A 15,567-nucleotide genomic window follows, 5' to 3' on the forward strand; every position below is an offset into this window, starting at 1 on the left:
GGTGAGACAGGAGGTACCAGCCTTCCACTCGCTTGGATTCAGATGTATTGGTGAGGCAGGATAAGGAAGGTGAGGAGGCCACACTGACTTGTCCCCTGGTGTGAAGCCCCGTGGGCTCCTTTCAAAGCAGGCCCCCCTTGTGCATCAGCACCTACCTGTAAGCAGTCCTACAGGCTACCGGCAGACCGCCAGATGGCTACAAGTTCCTGATACCTAGTACCACCTGAGAAAGAGAACAAAAACCCATTGTTCATGATGTGATGCAGCTTCCCCAATCTCTAGCCAATCAGCACTAAAACCCCAAGAAGCTATTAGCTACAAATTCCTGGCTTGTGGGGGTGGACTAAGGACTTCTCCTGGGTCTCATATGAGCAGCTAGGCTCAAGGTTTAACTTAGTGATTTTTCCTCATTTTAATAAACACACCTCTGGGTGATTTTCTATGCTAGTGATAACATGCAATGCATGTGAAAGCATGTAGATGCTGAGTGCATACACCAACCATAGGTCAGCCTTTGCACTTCACCTCACCAGTATTTCATGCATATGTATGTACAGCTCTCATAAAGGGAATTCCCTTGGGACACTGGGGGCTGTCTCTGCCTCTGAGCAGCCCACTCTGCCTCTGAGAGTGTACTTTCACTCTGCAATAAACTTCTTTGCCTACTCTTACTTTGGACCCACCCTCAAATTCTTTTGTGCGGTGAAGTCAAGAATCTGAGTCACCCCACCAGCCACACTGGCTTGGGTGATGCTCTGAAAAGGCCCTGGAGACCTAGACAGTTGCCCTTAGCTCAGCCCCTAACTGGCTGTGTGACCTTGAGCAAGTCACTTCTTTCAGCCTCAATTTGGAAGCTGAGGAGGTCTGATAGTGTCATCTCTGCAGCTTCAGATGAGGGTTCTCCCCTCCCATTGCCATTCTGTCCCATCTGCTATGCTCAAGTTCCTGAGAGACACCCAGTCTTTGTCTCTCCCATGGATCTTTGCACAGCGTCCTGCACAAAGTGGGCACTTGGTACATTATTTGATTAATGAGAGAATGATAAAAGGAGCTTCCATTTCTGCAGCATCTCTCATGGGCCAAGCACTGTGTCAGGAACCTTTATGAATATTATGTCTAATTCTTACAACACCTCAGGATAGACATTTAAAACATTTTCTGCTGCAGGAAACTGAGTTGGTTATACATCTAGGTTAACAGTCTACTATTATCACTGATCTATGCAATGCTCTTCTCTTTTCTTGTTTTACTCTATACCCCCAATATTATGATTTATAATAAGAATTTTTTTTGTTCCTCATCCATGGTTCCTGACACAGAGCTCCTAAAACACTTGTAATCTGCAATGAGAGTGCTAGGTACATCTTTTGTTCTAATATTTTGTCTTTGACCCCAGTTTCTGACACAAAACTCCTAATCTCTTGGAATTTTCTGGGTGATAGGAGTGTCTTTTGTTCTAATTAGGTGACTTTTTTTTTCTTTCGAGATGGAGTCTTGCTCTGTTGCCCAGGCTGGAGTGGAGTGGTGCGATCTTGGCTCACTGCAAGCTCTGCCTCCCAGGTTCATGCCATTCTCCTGCCTCAGCCTCCCAAGTAGCAGGGACTACAGGTGTCCGCAACCACGTCTGGCTAATTTTTTTTTTTTTTTTTGTATTTTTTTTAGTAGAGACGGGTTTTCACCATGTTAGCCAGGATGGTCTTGATCTCCTGACCTCATGATCCACCCGCCTTGGCCTCCCAAAGTGCTGGGATTACAGGCGTGAGCCACCATGCCCAGCCTACCCAACACTGTTTTGAAGAATTCTCCATGCTGCTCTGTGTACATCTAGTCCATTGCTTCTGCCTGCTGTCTGGAATTCAGGCGCATCCACTGTGGTTGACTTATCCGTTCCCTGGTGGTGAAAACCTCCAATATCTCTCCTGTCTGCTACCACAAACACCACCACGACGAATATCCTTCTACACATCACCGTACACGCCTTCTGGGATATAATCCAAGAGCAAGATTGCTGGGTCCAAGGGCATGTACAATGTGGAGATTATGGCCCCAATTTTAGAACTGAAGAAATGATGCTTAGATTACACAAACAGCACTTGGGGATTCATTTCCAGAGTTTCCGCCTCCAGATGCTGTGCTAGTCCCAAGGTGTCAGTCCACCTCAATGAATAACTAAATCTGGTCCATTCAGTGCAACAATTAATTTCCCTGCTATGTAGACCTCGCATCTCAATAATGAACTGAGATAAACTAAAGGGATTGTCTAGACATCTTGGCATGACTGTGACTTGAGGAACTCTTGCTTCTTTTAATTATTGACACTCTCTCACATGTTTCAGCAGAACACAGTTACAAGCATGCCCCATGTCTATTGTCTTACTCCCCTAACAACCCTATGAGGTAGGAATGATCATCATTTCCATTTTACAGCGAAGGAAACAGAGGTTCAGTATCATTTGTTTAGCTGTAAAGTGGCAGGGCTCAGAATCAAATGCAGGCCTCTGAATCCAAGTCTAATGTAATTTCCACCACTCCAGTGCTGGTAGCCCAGGAAAATAAGCCTGTTCCTCATAGCCAGGCACTTGGATGAGATCACAAAAGCTCAGAACTTTGAACCAGCTGTTTGCAAACCCTGTCTGCAGATGTTTGGCATTCAGCAGGGACAGCCCTGGCCAGGAAAGGGAGACAGCCCAGCTGGCACACAGAAGGGAGAGGGGCATGGTACCAGGGATGGCCCCCTGCACAGGCAGTCCCGGAACTGCAGAGCTCCATGCTGCTGTCAGTGGGTGGCAGCAAGGCGCTGTGGCCTTTTCCAACGATGGGACTACCTGGCTTCTCTCTCCTGGCTCTCGCCCCAGACACTGAGAAACATTAGTGGTGGCAAGAGAGAAACAAATGCCCTCTGCTTTTGAAGTCTTCCCTGGCAAACCCCTCTAGCTGATTTTATTCCGTTCTGTTTAGCTTACACAGCCCAGCATTTTCACAAACACACTTCCATTAGACAAATATTTGCTCTCTACTCTGTGCCAGACAAGTGCTCAGCAACTTGAGATTATGAAATGACTAATTTCACGAGCCATGTGTTACTAAGCAAGATACTTACACCCTGAGCCAATGATGATACGATATGATACGATAGTACCTGCCCCAAAGGTGGTTGCAGGGCGAGCACATGCGCAGCACAGGGCAAATGCTAGAGGAGCAGTATATGGTAGTATTACTTGATGTAATAAAGGAAGAAAGTAGTAAATAGAAAATATGAAGGAGCACTGGGAAGGGAACAATGAACTAGCTCTGGACAGAGCATGGAGGTGGCAGTAGATACCACTGAGTAGGGAGACGGTATTCAGCTGCAGGATGAGATGTTTCCTGGTGAAGAGGCGCAAGGTAGCAAAGGGAAGAACATGCATAAAATAAAGACGTTCCCTCCCTCTGCAAAGAGCCTTCACCAGGGCTTCTTTCCTCCCCTCTGTAGCCAGGACGTGGTTGCACTTAATCCGTTTCCAAGCCTCTCTTTCCCTTAGATTCTGAGCTCTTTAAAACCTGGGACCGCGTGTTCCGCCCTTAGCACAGGGTTGTACACAGTCAGCCCTTATTAGAGATTTTTGGTGAATGAAATACAAGAGGTATAAAGGAGCATGGGCTCTACAAGTAGTGGGGAAGGGTTTGCATGCCTGATGCATAGAGAAAATGCTGGGAACGAGAGGGATGAATGCTAAGAGTTAGACCGTCAAGTGTCCCATGCTATCGGCTGGGGATTTCCATGGATGGCTCGGATTAAGGAGTAGCAGTAAGAGAGAGAGTAAATGTGGGAAGTGGGAAGGGTTGGCCACTACACAGATTGATGGGGACGGAAGCTAGAGGAAGAAGTCAAGGATAACACTTTGCTCCATCCTGAACTGGCTTCCTGCTCTTGAATAATTCGCCATGTCTGCCAAGAGGGCACAAACATTCATTCGAATGAGGCCCCACACATTCTGCTGGAATTGATTGGCTCCCATCTTGGCAGGGGAACAGAGCCAACAGGATGTGTATCTATACCTAGAAAAAGAGAGGTCTATTTTAAGGAATTGGCTCATGTGATTGTGGAGGTGCAAGTCCAAAGTCTGCAGGACAGGCCAGCAGCTGGAGACCCAGGGAAGAGCTGCAGATCGAGCCCACAGTCAGCCTGCTGGCATCATTCTTCTTGCTTAGGGGAGGTCAGTCTTTGTTCTTCAGCTTATTAGATGACACTCGCCCACGTCATGGAAGGCAATCTGGTTGACTCAAAATCCGCCCATTTAAATGTTAATGTCTTCCAAAAAACACTTTAACAGAAACATCCAGAAAAATGTTAGAATGTTTAACCAAAGATCTAGGCACCATGGCCCAGCCAAGCTGACATATAAAATTAACCATCACAGCACTCTAAGAATTCAGCCATGTCCCTCACACGGACAGTCAGTTCATCTGCAGCTGATCTGCAAGCGTGCTTTCTCTCTCTCTCTCTGATATCTCTATACCCCAACAGAGTCACTATAGGGAAAATTCCTGAAATGGGGGTGGTTACTCCCATGCTGTTCTTGTGACAGTGAGTGATTTCTCACGAGATCTAATGGTTTTATAAGGGGCTTTCCCCCCTTGCTTGGCACTTCTTCCTGCCACCCTGTGAAGAAGGTGCCTGCTTCTCCTTTGCCTTCTGCCATGATTAAGTTTCCTGAGGCCTTCCCAGCAATGCAGAACTGAGTCAATTAAAGCTTTTTCCTGGCTGGGCGCTGTGGCTCACGCCTGTAATCCCAGCACTTTGGGAGGCTGAGGCAGGCCAATCACCTGAGAACAGGAGTTCAAGACCAGCCTGACCAACATGGTGAAACCCTGTCACTACTAAAAATACAAAAATTAGCCAGGCATGGTGGCATGCACCTGTAATCCCAGCTACTCAGGAGGCTTAGGCAGGAGAATTGCTTGAACCTGGGAGGTGGAGCCGAGATCGTGCCACTGCACTCCAGCCTGGGGGATAGAGCAAGACTCTGCCTCCAAAAAAAAAACAAAAAAACAAAAAACCCCACCTTTTTCCTTTATAAATTACCAGTCTCAGGTATTTCTTCATAGCAGTGTGAAAATGGACTGACACACCATCTCCAGCCCTGTTTTGCCCACATGAGCCATGCCACCCCATTTGTCGTTCTCCTCACATTCCCAGAGTCAGACACATCTGTAAGGCAGCAACTCACGAAAACTCCTGAGAGTATGCAGGGAGCAAATCCTCTCCACTCCTGGGTCCCCTCAAGTTCCAGGGGAACATTAACGTGTGTCTCCTTGGCCAGGGATGGAAGGGCAGGGAGCCGACGGTATGTTCAAATTGTGTGTTTTGAAGATAATTAAATACAGAGATTATTTATGAAGGTGTGGGCAGGGTGCGGGGAAACCCATGTCCAGTGCAGTATCCCTGAGCTAGCTAGTAACGTAGGTGCTGTTACCACCCGCAGCCGCCATGACCAGAGCCATAGGACCTTGGCAGAAGGATGCCCCGGAATAAGTACCCACCCTCACTTTCCTCCTGCCTTCTTTGTCCTGTTACTGTTCCCCATGATCTGAATCCAACCAGAGGCACTGGTCAGAGAGGCCCATTGATGTGTTTATAGCTCAACTTCCCGGGGCAGAGAGCCGAGTGGAGAGGGTGAAGAGGGAATGTGGAAGGCGATCCTGAAGCTATCTAGGCAGGCAGGGTAGAGGTCCCTTCACACTCACATCTAGAGCTCTTACTCCTTCTCCAAAACCTCCCACCTGTCTCCAGCTCAGAGCCGAGCATGGTGACAGGGGATGGGGAACTTGTTCTGCCTTTTCATTTCCTCCTTGAAATATCTTCTTTCTTATACCTGTAGGCCTAGACCAGGCAGCTTGCCCTTCAGAGCTGAGTATTTGCCATCTGTTTCAAGCTGGCCCATTTCTGGCATCTACCCCTGGGGCAAACGGTGGCCTCCAGGTCAGCCATCTCAAGTGTGTGTGTGTGTGTGTGTGTGCACGCATGCGTGCATGTAGGTGAGTGTGTGTTAGAGTGTGTGTGAGTGTGTGTGAGTGATAGTGTGTGTGAGTGTGTGTATATGAGAGAGGAGGAGAGGAGAGGAGAGGGGAAGGGAGGGGAGGGGAGGAGAGGGGAGAGGACTGGGAGGGGAGGGGAGAGGAAGCAGGAGGAGAGGAGAGGGAGGGGAGAGGAGGAGAGGGAGGGGAGGGGAGGAGAGGGAGGGGAGGGGAGGAGAGGGAGGGGAGGGGAGGAGAGGGAAGGGAGGGGAGGAGAGGGAGGGGAGGGGAGCAGAGGAAGGGGAGAGGAGAGAGAGGAGAGGGAGGGGAGGGGAGGAGAGGGGAGAGGAGAGGGAGGGGAGGGGAGAGGAAGCAGGGGGAGAGGAGAGGGAGCATTTTGGTAAACTTCTAAAATAACGAATCCCTGAAAATGGTGAATTTTTACTGAATATTTCCTGTGTACCAAGCACAGCACAGCTCCTTCAGTCCTCCCCTATCTCCTTCAGTGATGTTGTGTTTTTCCTAATTTACAGATGAGGAAACTGAGACTTCAAGGGTCCAAATATCTTAGTGTTCTTGAGCCAAAGGTGCTGAGTGAAGGAGACATGTTCCCTGCCCTTGAGGAGGTGGCAGTCTTTCTGGAGAGACAGATGGTGAGCAGGTGAACAGGTGCACGGTGTGGTAAGCGCTGTCACGGATGGGTGAGACATCATTCGGTGCACAGAGGAGGAAGTGATTTTATACCAGGGGTGTGTCCATGAGGACGTCAGAAAAGAGGGGACATTTGTGTTTAGGCTTAAAGTCTTATTTGGGTCACTAGATGGACCTAGAGGGCACTCCAGGCAATGGGAAGAGTGTGCAAAGACACAGACAAGAAAGGGCATGGTGTTCTGGGAAAATGGTGAGAATTCCATTGTGGATGGAGCAAGGGAAAGAGGGAGGAGGGGAGGAAAAGCTGAGGGATGGAGGCAAGGAGAACAGTCTTGGCTTTTATGTTAAAATAAATTCTCATGGCAGAATTCTTGCTGATGTGCAAATTCAAAATTTTATTCAAAACATAGGCTCTGTAGTGATCAACCAAAGACCCACACTGGAAGTGTTAAGTAAATTTCATCTGTTCAGTCTGTCCAAACACAGCTATAAAAAGAGCTAAACAGGGCTTGAAAAGGATGTTTTGAATACTTAAAAAAAAAAAATGGAGTCAGAAGAGCCTTTTGCAGTTTCTAGGAAGATTGACTACTCTGTGTTTTAGGAGCAGTGCCTGCCACTATGCATGGGGAGCTGGAGGACCCTGTGCTTCCTGCACCTCACAGGCGGAGCAGCCTCTCAGGAACTCCTTCAGAGGCTTCCTCCTGTGGGCATGCTGCTTTCTCATCACTGCTGCTGCTGACCTTTCTCCCCAGCAACTACCAAAAGCCCGTTTATCCACAGTCTAAACAACCAAGAGAATCAAGGAACCCCACAGAAGGAGGATGATAGCAGTCTGTACTCAATTTTATGATCAATAAATAATAAGAAAACAAGCTCCTGCTGGGCACTTAGTTCAACAACAGCTCCCACGTTGCATGTAGCCCCACAACCAGCATTGTTCGACTTCTGCATCTTTTGTGTGGCTCGCCCTGTTCTGGGCACTCAAGACATTTCACAATAATATCTGTGAAATTATAACATGTCATCTGCATTTTTAAGATGCATTATGGACTAGGCGTGGTGCTGGCTGTGCTTTGGGAGGCTGAGGTGGGAGGATCACTTGAGGCCAGGCGCTCCAGTCCAGCCCAGGCAACAGAAGAAGACCCCATCTCTACAATTTTTTTTTTTTTAAATCAGCTGGGTGTGGTGGCACAAGCCTGCAGTCCCAGCTATTTGGGAGGCTGAGGAAAGACGATCATTTGAGTCCAGGAGTTGGAGGCCACAGTGAGCTATGATCATGCCACTACACTATAGCATGGATGACAGAGAGAAACTCCTTATTTAAGACAAACAAACTGACAAAACAAAAGGGAAGCACGATGGTGTGCCAGGGAGGGGTCTATTTGAAGGCATTTAGACTGGATTCAGCCAGTCAGGAAGTTCAATTTAACAGAAAATTTCATTTTCCAAAGAATCAGAATAACCAGGAGTTCATTGGAATCTCCCTGAAGGTCCTCCTGGATTTATTCCCACGGACTTACCCTACGAGCTTGGAGCTGCAGCAACATTCTTCACTTCCAGGAGGCGCAGGGACCCCTGGCATCACGGTGCTCTCTGGTCTTCAGGGATGGGGATGTGTGCGGCAGCTCAGGCTTAGGCCTCCTGGGATGCACAGGCTGCTTGTAACAAGGGCCCAGCAATGGGTGCCGGAGGCCGAAACTTGTGCACATTCTTTTGTCTGAAAGTCATAATCAGCCAGGCATGCAAAGATGTTGTTCGTAGGGGATTTATTCCAGCCGTGTATATTAGAGCAAAAAATCAGAAACAAACTAAATTTCCAACCTTCAAGGAATAGTCAACTACATTGTGGAACAGTCGGGTAATGTACTATAAAGCAGCCACTAAAAAAGGCACTGGGAAAATTTAATTATTCATCTGAAAACATGTTCATAATAGATTAAGTTAAAAAGCAGTATATACAATAGCTAGAACATAGACACAATCCAAATGTCCATTGACAGGTGAATGGGTAAGCAAAATGTGATCTATACTTACAGTGGAATATTATTCAGACTTAAAAAGGAAGGAAATTCTTTTGTTTTTTTAGACAAGGTCTTATTCTGTCACCCAGGATAGAGTGCAGTGGTGTGATCTTGGCTCACTGCAGCTTCAGCCTCCCAGGCTCAAGTTATTTTCCCACCTCAGTCTCCTAAATAGCTGAGACCACAGGTGTGTGCCACCACACCCAGCTAATTTTTGTGGGCTTTGTAGAGATGGGGTTTCAGCATGTTGCCCAGGCTGATCTCAAACTCTTGGACTCAAGGGATCCTCCTACCTTGGCCTTCCGAAGTGGTAGGATTAACAGAAGTGAACCAACATGCCTGAACTCTTTTTTTTTTTTCTAATTAAGAGACAGGTTCTCACTCTGTCACCCAAGCTGGAGTGCAGTGACGCGATCATAATTCACTGCAGCCTAAAAGGAAGGAAATCCTGATATATGCTACCACATGGGCGAACGTTGAGGACATTGTGTTAAGTGAAATATGTCAGCCACATAAGGACAAATATTTTATGATTCTACTTATATGAAGTAGGTAGAGTGGTGGCATTCAGAGAAAGTAGAATGATGGTTGCCAGGGGCTGGGAGGAGGGAAAATGGGGAGTTATTGTTTAATAGATGCAGAGTTTCCATTGGAGAATATTTTTAAAGTTCTGGGCCGGGCGCGGTGGCTCACACCTGTAATCCCAGCACTTTGGGAGGCTGAGGTAGGTGGATCACTTGAGGTCAGGAGTTCAAAACCAGCCTGGCCAACATGGTGAAACCCCATCTCTACTAAAAATACAAAAATTAACCAGCCGTGGTGGTGCACACCTGTAATCCCAGCTGCTTAGGAGGCTGAGGCAGGAGAATCGTTTGAACCAGGGAGGTGGAGGTTGCAGTGGGCCAAGATTGTGCCATCGCACTCCAGCCTGGGCAACAAAGTGAGACTTTGTCTCAAAAAAAAAAATAGAAAAATAAAAAAATAAAAATAAAGTTCTGGAGCTGGATGATGGTGATCGTTGCATAACAATCTGAATGCACTCAGTGCCACAGAACTGCATGCTTAAAAATGGATAAAATTGTAAATTGTAAATTTTATGAGAAAGTATTTTTTTTTTAAATTTCACAATGTCTTTTTTTTCTTTGAGACAAAGTCTCGCTCTCTTGCCCAGGCTGGAGTGCAATGAATGGCATGATCTCGGCTCACTGCAACCTCCGCCTCCTGGGTTCAAGTGATTCTCCTGCCTTAGCCTCCTGAGTAGCTGGAATTACAGGCATGCACCACAACACCCCACTAATTTTTGTATTTTTTAGTAGAGACGGGGTTTCACCATGTTGGCCAGGCTGGTTTCGAACTCCTGACCTCAGGTGATTCAACTGCTGCGGCCCCCCCAAACTGCTGGGATTACAGGTGTGAGCCACCACGCCTGGCCCACAATGAATTTTTTAAATTGGCAATAATTGTATATATTTACAGGGTACAATGTAATGTTTTGATATATGTATACATTACAGAATAATTAAATCAACCTAATTAACATCCATCATGTCACATATTTGCATGTGTGTAGTGTGATTTGATCTTTTATTTTGATTTTTATTAGTGATGGGTACACTAGAATCCCAATCCCCACCATATTGAGCTTTGCCCAAATATTGAACATTGTACACAATAGGGAATTTGTCAGCCCACCCCCCCTTTGTAGTTCCTGCTGTCTGTTATCTCCACCTGTATGTCCATGTGTACCCATTGTTATCTCCCATGTATAACTGAGAACATGGAATATTTGACTTTCTGCTTGTCAGTTAGGTGTAGGGAAAAGAAAGAGAGATCAGACTGTTACTGTGTCTGTGTAGAAAGGAAAGACATAAACGACTCCATTTTGAAAAAGACCTGTACTTTAAACAATTGCTTTGCTGAGATGTTAATTTGTAGCTTTGCCCCAGCCACTTTGCCCCAACCTGGAGCTCACAAAAACATGTGTTGTATGAAATCAAGGTTTAAGGGATCTAGGGCTGTGCAGGATGTGCCTTGTTAACAAAATGTTTACAAGCAGTATGCTTGGTAAAAGTCATCGCCGTTCTCTAGTCTCAATAAACCAGGGGAACAGTGCACTGCGGAAAGCCGCAGGGACCTCTGCCATTGAAAGTGGGGTATTGTCCAAGCTTTCTCCCCATGTGATAGTCTGAAATATGGCCTCGTGGGATGAGAAACACCTGACTGTCCCCCAGCCCGACACCCGTAAAGGGTCTGTGCTGAGGTGGATTAGTAAAAGAGGAAAGCCTCTTGCAGTTGAGATAGAGGAAGGCCACTGTCTCCTGCCTGCCCCTGGGAACTGAATGTCTCGGTATAAAACCCGATTGTACATTTGTTCAGTTCTGAGATGAGAGAAAAACCGCCCTATGGTGGGAGGCGAGACATGTTTGCAGCAATGCTGCCTTGTTAATCTTTACTCCACTGAGATGTTTGGGTGGAGAGAAACATAAATCTGGCTTACGTGCACGTCCAATCGTAGTACCTTCCCTTGAACTTAATTATGACATAGATTCTATTGCTCACATGTTTGTTGCTGACTTTCTCCTTATTATCACCCTGCCCTCCTACTACATTCCTTTTTACTGAAATAATGAAGATAATAATCAATAAAAACTGATGGAACTCAGAGACCAGTGCCGGTGCAGGTCCTTGGTATGCTGAGCGCCGGTCCCTTGGGTCCACTGTTGTTTCTCTATACTTTGTGTCTTGTTTCTTTTCTAAGTCTCTCGTCCCACCTGACTAGAAATACCCACAGGTGTGGAGGGGCAGGCCACCCCTTCACTTAGGATAATGGCCTCCAGTTCCATCCATGTTGCTACAAAGGACATGATTTCATTCTTTTCATGGCTGCATAGTATTCCACGGTGTATGTATACTATATTTTCTTTATCCAGTCAACCACTGGTAGACAGTTGGGTTGGTTCCATGATTTTGCTAATTTTTTGTAATGTATATTTTACCACAACAGAAAAGAAAAAAACCAATATGTATGTTTCTGCAAAACAAAAAATTTAGACATAGAAAAATATTTGGGAATATAAACTAAAAAGTTATTTCTCGGGGTTGGATTACGGGGAATTTTCTTTTTTTTTTTTTTTTCCTGAGATGGAGTTTTGTTCTTGTTGCCCAGGCTGGAGTGCAATGGTGCAATCTCAGCTCACCGCAACCTCCACCTCCCGGGTTCAAGCGATTCTCCTGCCTCAGCCTCCTGAGTAGCTGGGATTACAGGCACCCACCACCACGCCCAGCTAATTTTTTGTATTTTTAGTAGAAATGGGGTTTTGCTGTGTTGGCCAGCCTGGTCTCAAATTCCTGACCTCAGGTGATCCACCTGCCTTTGCCTCCCACAGTGCTGGGATTACAGGTGTGAGCCACCGCACCTGGCCTATGGGGTATTTTCATTTACATTTTTCTTAGTTTTTGACAATGAACATGTATTACTTGCAGCATTCACTTTCTTCATTGAAGGAGATAGGGCAAGATAGGCACAAACTGACTCGGCCTGTCCCCTAACGGGCAGTGGTTGGAAGGAAGAGTGCAGCACCACCTGCATGTGTCAAAACAATCTTCATTACTGGGCAGATACTGATTATCCCTGATGGGACCCCACCTGCCTGGACAGAGAGCCCACACCCATTCTTCCACCTTCACTCATGTGGACACTCAGACAACAGCAAGTCCATGGAGAACCACAGAAGCTGTGAAGTTTCCAGATCTCTCATGAGTCTCACTACTGCCTTGCGCTTTTTCTATCCATTCTCTCCCTTATTCACCTGGACAACATTAGTTCATCGAAACTCAGCCCAGCTGACACCTCCCCCGGGAAGACTTCCCTTACCCTCCGAGCTAAGTCTAGAGTCCCGAGCTGTCTCTGTGCAGTACATATCCCACAGACTGAGCTCCTGGAGGCAGGGCCAGAGCTCAGCAGCTGTGCAGCCTCAGTGCCCAGCCCAATGCCCAGCCCAGGCAGGAGCTCGGGTTGGCTGAGCTGAACAGAAACTATCTTGTTCCTGAGATGTAGCTAGTTTCTTGATAGAGGTCATCCAGTGCCAGCAGCTCAGTTTCCAACTCCATTTTGAGAATTATGGCCAATAATTTGTTTTCCTAAAGCAAAAAGGAGGTGAATCATAAATCCGAGTGGTTTTTGTTTGGCGGACTTTTTCTTTCTTTCTTTTTTTTTCCTTTTTGAGACAGGGTCTTGCTCTGTCACCCAGGCCGGAGTGCAGTGGTACAATCACAGCTCACTGCAGCCTTGACTTCCCTTATTCAATGTTTAGCCTTTAATGCAAATATCACAAGTGGGTCATTGATTATTTTTAAGGGGAAAGGTAACTTTTTGGCAAGTGACTCATGTCCACACACACCCCATATTTGAATTTCATTTGTCAGTGATTCTTACCTGGACTTGAGCTGCTCAAGAGCTGGGAGCCCACCCACTGCATGCCACGTAGTAGGTCTTCGCCCATGTGCCAATCATTAGAGACACTGGGGCCCTGAAAGCTGCCGATGTTGCCCTGTTGCCATTGGCTTTCACTCTTTCTTGTGCTCTTGCCACATGCCAGGCATTGTTGCAGGTGCTGAGGAGGCAGCAGGGAACAAATCCTACAAAACACGAGCCCACCCCTCCCACCAAACAACACTTACAAACTCTTACCAGAAGCTGGGCCCCATAGACTCACCCATTTTAAAGAAAAGAAAGAGAGAAAGGAAGGAAAGCCTGCACTGCAGGACTCTGGAACAAGTGTGGATTAGGACCCAGAAGTCTTCAGTTTATTTTGAGCTTTCTGGCTGTGTGACTTTGGGAAATCTACCTGACCTGTCACTACCTCAATTTCCTTATTCATAAAATAGGAATAATGACAATATCTGATAAGATTGAGAGAATTAAATTAAACATGTAAAGTGCTTAGAATAATGCCTGGCACATGGTAAACAGCCAGTACAAATCACTATTTATTGCGGTTGCTGTTATTACTAACCCAGAGTAGGTCCTGTAACATCTCAGCTTTAGTTTCTTCTCCTGTAAAGGGAACAATACTAACACCTCCCTCATAGGTAAAAGTCTAATGAGATGAAGCAGGTGAAAGCACTTTATCAACTGGGGTTATAAACTAGGTACTCACAGCCTCCAGCAGCAAGCCACTCAGGGAATCCAGGGAGATAAGGGGTAGGAGGCAGAAGGTGTCCAGGAGTCATGGGGTTTGGGATCAGGAACAAGCAGCTGACTCTCAGCTCCAGCAGTTGTGGTCATGCAGATGTTTCCAATGAAGCCACAAATCCAGATTTTTATGTAAGATCCCTAGTTTTTAAATGTTGGCAATTAAGTCAAGTTTTTGTTAAGTCACTTTGAGTGCCAATCAATACAAAGGTGCCGCCAATTTGTGACCTGTTATAAACTTTTACAACTATTGCTTAATAAACCAAGGGGGAAAACTACGAACGTAGCTGATGCAATAACTCAACTGAAAAGCCGAAAAATAACTAACATTTCATTCTCCCAGTGGCCCTAAGAGACAGGCATTAGCATCCCCATTTTACAGATGAGGAAACCGACCAGAGATGGAAGGTCACAGAATTGCTGAATGGCCAATGGGGCTGGATGCTGTGACTCTGTGACTCCCTAACCCAGTCTTTTTTCACTCTGACTATGCAGCATGATTGCAGCACAGTGTCCTGAGCCCTCAGGCCCCACAACTTCACTGCAGAACTGAAACGCAGGGGAGCCAGCATCCAGACTCATTGTCCTGCCCTGCTCCACAGCGGGAAAAACCTACATGAAGACCATTAACGGCAACACCAATTTATTTTATTTTTTTGAGACAAGGTCTTGCTCTGTCACCCAGGTTGGAGTGCAGTGGCACAATTACAACTCACTACAGGCTTGACCTCCTGGGCTCAAGAGATCCTCCTGCCTCGGCCTTCCAGGAAGTTGGGACTACAAATGTGCACCACCATGCCCAGCTAATTTTTTGATTTTTTGTAGGGATGGGGTCTCACTATGTTACCTAGGCTGGTCTTAAACTTCTGAGCTCAAGCAATCACCCTACCTCAACCTCGCAAAGTGCTGGGATTACAAGCGTCAGCCACCATATCTGCTGTGGGTTTTTGTGTTCCATCATTCAACATCTGAATTGGTCCTTGCCTAAAGGAGCTGCTAGGCCATTAAGGTGTCTTTTCAGCAAGGCTTCCAGATCTGTAGGCAACTGAAAGAGAAAAGAGAGGGAAAGGATGTTAGGGTCTCCAGATCAAAAAGAGCCTCAGAACCAGTCCCCAAAGCAATGTACAAAAATGCAGCAGGGTCTATATACTAATACACTCACTTTATATGCACAATCCAAACCATAAGTCTCTACATAGCTGTGGTTTAGACCAGGGGCTCCCATCACCCTCAGCTCAATGCAGGGCCCCACCCCCAAACAATTCACTCAGAACTGGGGATTTGATGGGGATATGGGTATGTTTTAAAAGCTCTCCAGTGACTTACCAAGATCACTGATCTACTGAAGACTAAGAGAATTCATTCATTCACTTTATTCATTCAACAGCCCTTCCTTCCTTCCTTCCCTCGCTCCCTCCCTCCTTTTTTTCTTTCTTTTTCTTTCTCTCTCTTTTCTTTCTTTCCTTCTCTCTCTCTTTCTTTCTTTTTCTCTCTCTCTCTTTCTTTCTTTCTTCTGAGATGCAGTCTTGCTCTGTCACCGAAACTGGAGTGCAGTGACGCGTTCTCGGCTCACTGCAACCTCTGCCTCCCGGGTTCAAGAGATTCCTCTGCCTCAGTCTCCTGAGTAGCTGGGACTACAGGCATACACCACCATGCCAAGCTAATTTTTGTATTTTTAGTAGAGAAAAATACATGTTGGCCAGG

General features: G+C 46.4%; 2 long non-coding RNA genes across 5 annotated transcripts in view; one reads left to right on the forward strand and one right to left on the reverse strand.

Moving 5' to 3' along the window:
• LOC134757249 (uncharacterized) overlaps nt 1–11,333 on the forward strand; it is a 29,964-nt gene extending 18,631 nt beyond the window's left edge. For 2 of the 4 annotated variants that reach the window (XR_010130993.1, XR_010130994.1), the window contains 2 exons: nt 6,531–6,678; nt 7,250–11,333. This is a non-coding gene — a long non-coding RNA (uncharacterized lncRNA). The remainder of the gene's footprint in view (nt 1–6,530; nt 6,679–7,249) is intronic. The other 2 variants (XR_010130996.1, XR_010130995.1) reach the window with 2 other exon arrangements.
• A 2,500-nt stretch (nt 11,334–13,833) lies between these two features.
• LOC129524248 (uncharacterized) overlaps nt 13,834–15,567 on the reverse strand; it is a 43,154-nt gene continuing 41,420 nt past the window's right edge. The window contains exons 2-3 of the long non-coding RNA XR_008668005.2: nt 14,753–14,908; nt 13,834–14,004 (exon numbers count right to left, since the gene is read on the reverse strand). This is a non-coding gene — a long non-coding RNA (uncharacterized lncRNA). The remainder of the gene's footprint in view (nt 14,005–14,752; nt 14,909–15,567) is intronic.

This window comes from Gorilla gorilla, chromosome 1, assembly GCF_029281585.2.
Source record: "Gorilla gorilla gorilla isolate KB3781 chromosome 1, NHGRI_mGorGor1-v2.1_pri, whole genome shotgun sequence".
Classification (NCBI taxonomy): domain Eukaryota; kingdom Metazoa; phylum Chordata; class Mammalia; order Primates; family Hominidae; genus Gorilla; species Gorilla gorilla.